Source organism: Orycteropus afer, unplaced genomic scaffold, assembly GCF_000298275.1.
Source record: "Orycteropus afer afer isolate SDZICR_OR568_19922 unplaced genomic scaffold, OryAfe1.0 scaffold00152, whole genome shotgun sequence".
In the NCBI taxonomy this organism is placed as follows: Eukaryota; Metazoa; Chordata; class Mammalia; order Tubulidentata; family Orycteropodidae; genus Orycteropus; species Orycteropus afer.
In genome coordinates, this window is record NW_006921739.1 from 1,153,562 (window position 1) to 1,161,866 (window position 8,305).

The window sequence follows — 8,305 nt, forward strand, 5'->3', positions numbered from 1 at the left end:
TTCCTTGTCAAGGTCATGCCCTTCCAGAGACACTTTCTTCCAGTAATGGAGAGACAGCGGTATGAAGGCACAGCCACCCATTTCTGACAACTCCAAAGTGCAATATTCACTCCAGAGCTCCCTGCTGGATGGGCAAGGTCTTCTCAGGACTGTTATAATTGGACTTCTTCCTCTGCCCATCCAGTTCTTACATGCATATGAGGCTACTGAAAATACCATGGTTTGAATCAGGCACACATCTTCCAAGTGATATCTTTAAAACTGTAAAGAGGTGTTTTGAAGATTTGCCCAATGCAACATGTCATCTGATTTCTTGACTGCTGTTTCCATAGATGTTGATTGTAGATCCAAGGAAAATGAAATCCTTGGCAACTTCAGTCTTTTGTCCATTTATCATGATGTTTCTTGTTGGTACAGTGGTGAGGATTTTTCTTTTCTTTACATCGACATGCAATCCATACTGAAAGTGTAGTCTTTGGTCTTCGTCAGTCAGTGCTTCAAGTCTTCCTCATTTTCAGCAAGCAATGTTGTGTCATCTGCATATCTTAAGTTGTTATTGAGTCTTCCTCCAATTCTGATGCTGTGTTCTTCTTCATATAGTCCACTTTCTCAGATTATTTGCTCAGCATATAGATTGAACAAATATGATGAAAGGGTACAACTCTGACACACACCTTTCCTGATTTGAAACCATGCGGTATCCCCTTGTTCTGTTCTAATGACTGCCTCTTAGTATATATACTGGTTCCACATGAGCATAATTAATTGTTCTGGAATTCCCATTCTTTGCAATGTTATCCATAATTTATTATGGTCCATACCTTTGCGTAGTCAATAAAACACAGTTAACATCTATCTAGTATTCTCTGCTTTCAGCCAAGATCCACCTGACATCAGCAATGATATACTTCATTCTCTATCTTCTTCTGGATCCAGCTTGAATTTGTGGCAGTTCCCCATCAGTATACTGCTGCAGCTGTTTTTGAATTATCTTCAGCAAAATTGCTTGCATGTAATATTAATGATATTGTTCAATAATTAGATATATCTCAAACCAAAAAAAAAAAAAAGAAAAAGAAATAGAAAGCTTGTGTAATTGCAGTAAGAATCTTCCCACAAAAGAAATTGTGGTTTAGAGAGTTTTATTTGTAAGTTCTCTCACACATTCCAGTTAGAACCTCCAACTGTAACTGTTGTTGTTAGGTGCCCTTGAGTCAGCTTCTACTCATAACGACCCTATGAACAAGAGAATGAAACACTACCCGGTCCTGTGCCAGCCTCACAATCCTTGCTATACTTGAGCCCATTGTTGCAGCCACTGTCTCAATCCATCTCATTGAGGGCCTTCCCTCTTGTCCTTGACCCTTCACTTTACCACGCATGATAGCCTTCTCCAGGGAACGGTCCCTTCTGACAATATGACTGTTCTGGTTACATAGTACCACTCTGACAAGAATATACCACAAATGGGATGGACTGAACAAACAGGAGTTTATTCTCTCAAAGTTTGGAGGCTTTAAGTGTGAGTTCAAAGTGCCAGGTTCTAGGGGCTGGATGAAAACCCCTCAACCTTGGGCTTCAGCTGTGCCCCTTGCTCCTGGCCCACTGAAGCTAGAGGCATCTCTTCACTCAGCAAATACTGGTTGCTGAGGCAAACAAGCCCAAGGTTGTCAAGTAAAAAGGCACAGTCCTGATGTTACCAAACCACACGACAGGCCAGTAATTCAAGTCCATTGAAAGTCCCAAGATTGGCAGAACATGGCAGACTTTGAACAACAACATGGCTACCTGTAGGGTTCAAACGTGCCATATGCTAGAGACCATTCCCAAAGCTGTTTCTTATATACAGGAAGCAGACCACATCCCTAAAGCAGCTACTCAGCTGCTTGTGGTAGGTCCTACCATGGAGATGATTACCAGTCTCATCTTAGGGAATACTACATCCAGATGCCCAGCCACTCAACCAGGCCCAGCCAAGATGACACACAAACTTAACTACCACAGTGACCAAAGTAGGTAAGACGAAGTCTGGCCATTTTTGCTTCCAAGGAGCATTCTGTCTGCACTTCTTCCAGGACAGATTTATTAGTTCTTCTGGCAGTCCATGGTACTTTCAATACTCTTCACCAACACTACAACTCAAAAGCATCAACTCTTCTTCAGTCTTCCTTTTTCATTATCCAGCATTCACATGTATATATGAGGCAATTGAAAATACCATGGCTTTGGTAAGGTGCACCTTAGTCTTCAAAGAGAAATCTTTGCTTTTCAGCACTTTAAAAAGGTCTTTTGCAGCAGATTTTCCCAGCGCAATACGTTGTCTGATTTCTTGACTGCTGCTTCCATTGGTATTCATTGTGGAACCAAGTAATATGAAATTTTAACTTGTATGTTAAATAAACAGGATTCATGGGATGTGATCAAGGAGATTATTTCAGTTTAGTCTCCCTCTGACCCTTCAACTATGTTCAATGAAGGTAACCATTCCTCTACCATTGGATGAAAACTCAGGCAAACCCCTACACTACTGTGGTTAATATTGAGTAATACAAATACCTCTATTTACATTTAGACATGAACCCAGATTCAAATCAGTAACTAAAAATGTTCAGTCCAATGGTATAATGCAGGCTTTCAATTTAAAGGGTAAGACTTGTCCCCATGCCATATTTTCTTTCACCACGTAGGAGCTGTGGCAGGCTGACCACCTATTTTTGGTGAAGGAAATGGAGTCAGCTTCTTCATTTTTCTCTCTCAGTCAACCTGGTCCCCTACATTAGTCAAAGCCCAATCATAAGACAGAAAACACACCAGTTATTTGAACAGAAAGAACTTAATATAAAGAAGGATTAGTGTAAATAATGTACAATTATTAACTAGGTAACTGAAGAGGCAAGGTAGCAACTGCCAGAAGCAGCTACCATCCCTAGGACTAAGGGAATAAGAAGAGGACAGAATTCTTAAAACTTAAAAGTATAGAGAATGGGGCCCTGCAGAGGTGAAAGTCCATACCCTGTAAAGTAGGTGATACTTGGCTGGTGTTTGTGTCTCTGAGCTCAGAGGAGAAGGCCTCATGGGCTTGGGATACAGACTGCCGGGGGGTGGGGGGAGCTCTTCCACCTGGTACTGGTGTCCATGAGTCAGGAGGAGGAGTGCTAGAGGCTGGGCCTCTGACCCTGGAGAGGAGGCACTGGCCAGCATGTGGTGGTGACTCAGAATGAAGGGGTGGATGAGATGTGTCTGATCCTGCAAGTCGTACAGAAACTACAAATTGGATCTGTTGCTGCTCCTGAAGGAACTGACACTGATGGGGTTAAGAAGTAGTGCTGGGGTGACACTCACAGGAATCATGAGCAGATAGGAAGTCTACAGGAAGCAAATAAGAAGAAACACACCCCTTCTACTCCTCCTTCTAGTACCTCCATTGGTCTAATAACAGGGTGCGGCTGGCAAAGCAGAAATGTGGTTTGCAGATTCTGGCCCCTGCATCACAAAGGAGAGTATAGAAGGGTGGGTTTGGAGCTAAAAGACACTAGCTTAATAACGAATATGTTCCCCACTCACTTACCACTGTTTCTGATCCTTTCTATGTTTGGGAGATGGGGAAGGATGGAGAGCAGGAAGTCCTAACTTACCTGGACCTTCCAGGTGTTTCTTTAAACTAATTTTCTCTCTCATGGATGTTTTTGGGTTATGTATAAAATCATCATGAGCCAGAATTGACTCTATGCAACATGTTGTTGTTGTTGTTTTTTAATCAAGATACCATAAACAGTGAAAAGAGAAGCCAAAACTGGAGAGGGAATGTTTGCCATGTATATAATTAACAAAAGATTAGCATCCAGAATCCATAAAGAACTGCTAAATCAATAAGAAACATACACACACAATCCAATAGAAAATGGGCCAGAGAAATGAAAGGCTTTTCACAGATGAGAAAACATGAGTGATCAACTAATATACAAAATGTAGCTTAATTTCATTAGCAATTAAGGAAAAGCAATATTATATCACTATGAGAGACACTTACATACTCATCAGATTGGTATAAATTTAAAGTTTGACACTTCTAAATGTTGACAAGACAAGTACAATAGAGACTCCTAAACACTACTAATGGGTAATACGATCACTTTGGAACTTGACTACTAGCTGAAAGGTTGGTGGTTCAAACTCACCTGCATGCACCTTGGAAGACAGGCCTGGTGATCTGCTTCCAAAAGGTCACAGCTTTGAAAATCCTATAGAGCATTTCTACTCTGCACACATGAGATCACCATGGATTAGAATCAACTCAATAGCAAACAACAACAATAAGAAAAGCATAGTTGAGACTATACATGTCCTATGACTCCTAGGAATATGCCTTAGGACAACCTTTGCATGTGAGCACCACATGACGTGCTCAAGTCAGCATTGCTTGTATTAACAAGAGATTAAACATAATCCAAATGTTTACCATTGTGTAAATCAATTGTGGTATATTCATAAAATTGCTACAGCAGTGAAAATGAATCACCTACTAACTGAATCTCAGAAATGGAATGTTGAGAAAATAGTAAAGAATACACAAAATATAGTATAGTCATAAACTTGGAAAGCAAACAAAGAGAGTAATATTTAGTTTAGAGACACATTTGTTGTTGTTACTGAGTGGCATAGAGTCAATTCTAACTTATAACAACCCTGTGTGTCAGAGTAGAACTGCCCCATAGAGTTTTCTTGACTGGAATCTCTAGGGAGCAAATCACCAGTTGCTAACCTTGCAGTTAGCAGCCAAGGGCTTAACCGTTGTACTACCAGGATTCCATAAAGATACACATATGTGTGGTAAAACTAAAGACTACAGCAAAGGGATTTAAATTTAAGGTAATGCTTATCTGCCAAGGTGTGTGTGTGTTTTGGGGGAGGCATGGGGCTGTGTCTGGGAGGGCTCACAAGTGGGTCGATAATTAATTTTGAATTGAAACAATGAACAATTCTTGAGTATAAGCATATCCTAGATATTTCATGAAACATAATTAGACTAAAAAAAATTCATCATTTAATTGAAATTCAAAGTTAATGGAACATCCTGTTTTTTGTTGTCCTGTTTTTGTTTGTGTTTCTATTTTGAGCTTTATCTGTCAACTTTATCCTAACTGCTCATAGGAAGTTTCAGTGATATTTATAATGTTCTTAAGTTGGGTGATAGGCTCATGGTTGCTCATTTTTTTGTTTTCCTTAAAAAAAAAAAACACTTTAAAGCAAATCTGTTGTTATTGATAATTTCACTTGGTAGTGTTTTTGCTAAAATATAAGCAGTAGCTGTAGGTTGGGCTGGGATGTCACAGGCAGTCCTCCCTGGTCACTTGGGGATCCAGCCAATTGTTTATAGCTGTGCTTTCTTCTTAACCCTTTCATGGCCCATGGGACATACAGTGCCCACCTACATTTTCCACTTCTGTAGTTTATTGGGAAGCTGCTATCCTATTTTTAGTGCATGCTGTCATCTGATAGGGGTGTGAACCTGAAGAAACAGTCCTCATCCTACCAACCTCAGCACCAGTGAGCCCTTTGGACATATGTGTCAAATAATTGTATCATTCAAATGTCTTCCATGACTGAAAACACATAGTTTCAACAAAAAATTCAAAGCAGAAAATAATTCAATCTTAAAAGGGTTAAAGCTCTTTGTGGTTCTGTTGGTGGCTATCTCAACGCAGCTGCCAACTAAATAGCAGGTGTAGGGAACTCTTGTTAGGGTATCCCACTATCTACCTTTCTCAATATCTGGAGGTATGAGGTGCTGTGTAGGGCAGAATCCACTTTAAGCTCTGGTTCCAAGCTGAAAGAGATTTTTAACCATCAAAGGGCCCTCCTGTCTCCCCAGCCCACATCCCTTAGAGAAAACATCAGAAAAGAGCACACAAAGAACACCCAGATTAAAGAGGCTATTAATTGCACAATCACTTGCTTAGTGCCACAGGAAGGAGCTTACTGGAGGGAGAAAAGTATTCCATAAAATGTAATTAATGAAGACTCAATACCTAAAAACTCCTCTGGAAGTGTATAAGCAAAGAGTACAAAGATCACTAAGGACCAGAAACAAAAATAGGATGTTCCCAGCATAGCGCAAACAGCTAGTGAGTAGGGTTGGGGTCTGCTCAGCACATCCAGAAGAGATTCAGACCAATGCTGCCATTAAGTGGGTCCCAAGAGAGAGTGAGTAGGTCTGTTTTGCACACTGTTCTGTTCCCAGTGCTGATATGGAGTTGTCCTCAATAAATGATCGTGGGTGGAAAGTATGAACGCATAATGAATGTAAGATGTAGCAAAGGGAGTATTACCAGATACAAAGGTTATTATCAGATCCTTAGAAAGGAGGAACTGAAAACTAACATCAAGATTGGCTGATTATCTTATACAGTTTGTTGAATATACGTATGTAAACTGTTTATTGTTCCCAGACCACTGGGAAAAACCCACACATTTATTCCAGATAAGAATCATGCCCAGAGTTAGCAGAACCAAAGAAACAGCCCCTTACAGAATGCCACCTTAAGTAGGCCTATTTCTGCTTGGATTTATTTGATCACTCTGGCACCACTGTTTTATATCTTTGGTTTCTTCTGGCAGACCTTGAGGGATAATAGCTGAACTTCTGACACATTTCCTTTTGAATGAAGTATTGATACGCTGGCCTTCTCTATAAGTCTTGCATTTGATAATTCATTCAACAAACATGTATAAAGCATGTACTAGGTACTGTGGTAAGCCCTACTGATAGAGGTAACATTTAACAGGCACTTACTAAGTATCAAGCACCAGGTTAAGACTATTACATAAATCAAATTTGCAGCCCTAAGAGTAGGTACATTATCATCCCATTTTATAGATAAGGAAGCTCAGATATAAGTGAATAAGATGTGGTCAATGGCTTCAAGGGGGGCAGATATTTCTCCAAGGTTTTTTCCAGAGTACCATGGGAACATAGCATATATATGATGCAAGATGCTGTCCCTGATCACCTGTATTAGTTATGTACTGCTGTATAACAGTATTACCATCCAGTTCAATCAACCAGTTGTCATTAAGTCAATTCTGACAGACAACAGCTCCATGTGTTTCAGAGTAGAACTGTGCTCACAGGGTCAATGTTTTGGAAGTAGATCAGTAGGACTTCTGAGATGCCTCTAGGTGGACCTGAGCCTCCAACCTTTTTGTTGGCTGCTAAGCATGTTAACTGTTTCTACTCCCCAGGAACTCCTACCCATTCAGCAGGTTAAAACAACACACATTTATTATCTCACAGTTTATCTGGGTCAGAAATTAAGGCACAACTGAGCAGGCTATCTGCTTCAGGGTCTCCTCTGAAAGCTTCGATCAAAAAGTAAGCCAGGGCTGGAATCTCGTCTGAAGGTTTGACTGGGGAAGGATATACTTCAAAGCTCATGTAGTTGTTGACAGCATTCAGTTTTTTTATAAGCTGTCAGATGGAGGACTTCAGTTTCTTGCTGGCTATCAGCTGTTGGTTGCCTTCAGTTCCTTGCCATATCACCCTCTTACAGGACATGTTCACAACATGGCAGCCTGCTTCTACAAAGTCAGCAAAGAAGAGGGTCTCCCAATAACAAGGGTGCTACAATCTTATGTAGTATAATTCAGAAGTGACATCCTACCACCTTTCCCACAGAATAGTTAAAAGAAAGTCACAGATCCAGCCACATTCAAGGGGAGCGGTTACAAAAGGATGTGAACACAGGAGACAGGAGCCACCTCAGAGTCTGTCTGTTATATTCTTCCCCATCTGCCCAGATGAGCTGCCCCCCCTATCTGCCTGAAGAACTACCAAGCTGCCACATGTGGCTGTATATCCCTAGACTGTAATGTGAATGGCACCCCCATGCCCATCTAGAGTTGTACAGTACACAATTTTAAAACCATACATGGCAGCCTTACCCAGTTCCAGCATAGTGTTTATATCTGTTCAGCTCTCTCTCTCCTCTCTATACTGTGAACTTCTTGAACTCAGAGACTGACAGTTTCATTTTTGTATTCCCAGAATAGCAGGTGCCCAGTAAGTGTCTGTCAAATAAGTGGACAAAAAAGAAAACAACTAAATTATTTAGGGTAGTCAGAAGGAGGTATGGTCAAGACTTCACAGGGGGGAAAAAGATCTTACAGGGAAGAGACATATAAGCTCTTTCTTGTCACATACCTGTAGTTGGACACTGGACTTCCTTAAAGAGACTTCAGGACAATTTTCAACCAGATACAACAAAAACCTTGGTTTACTGTGCTTTGGCTTCCTACTGAGTACTCC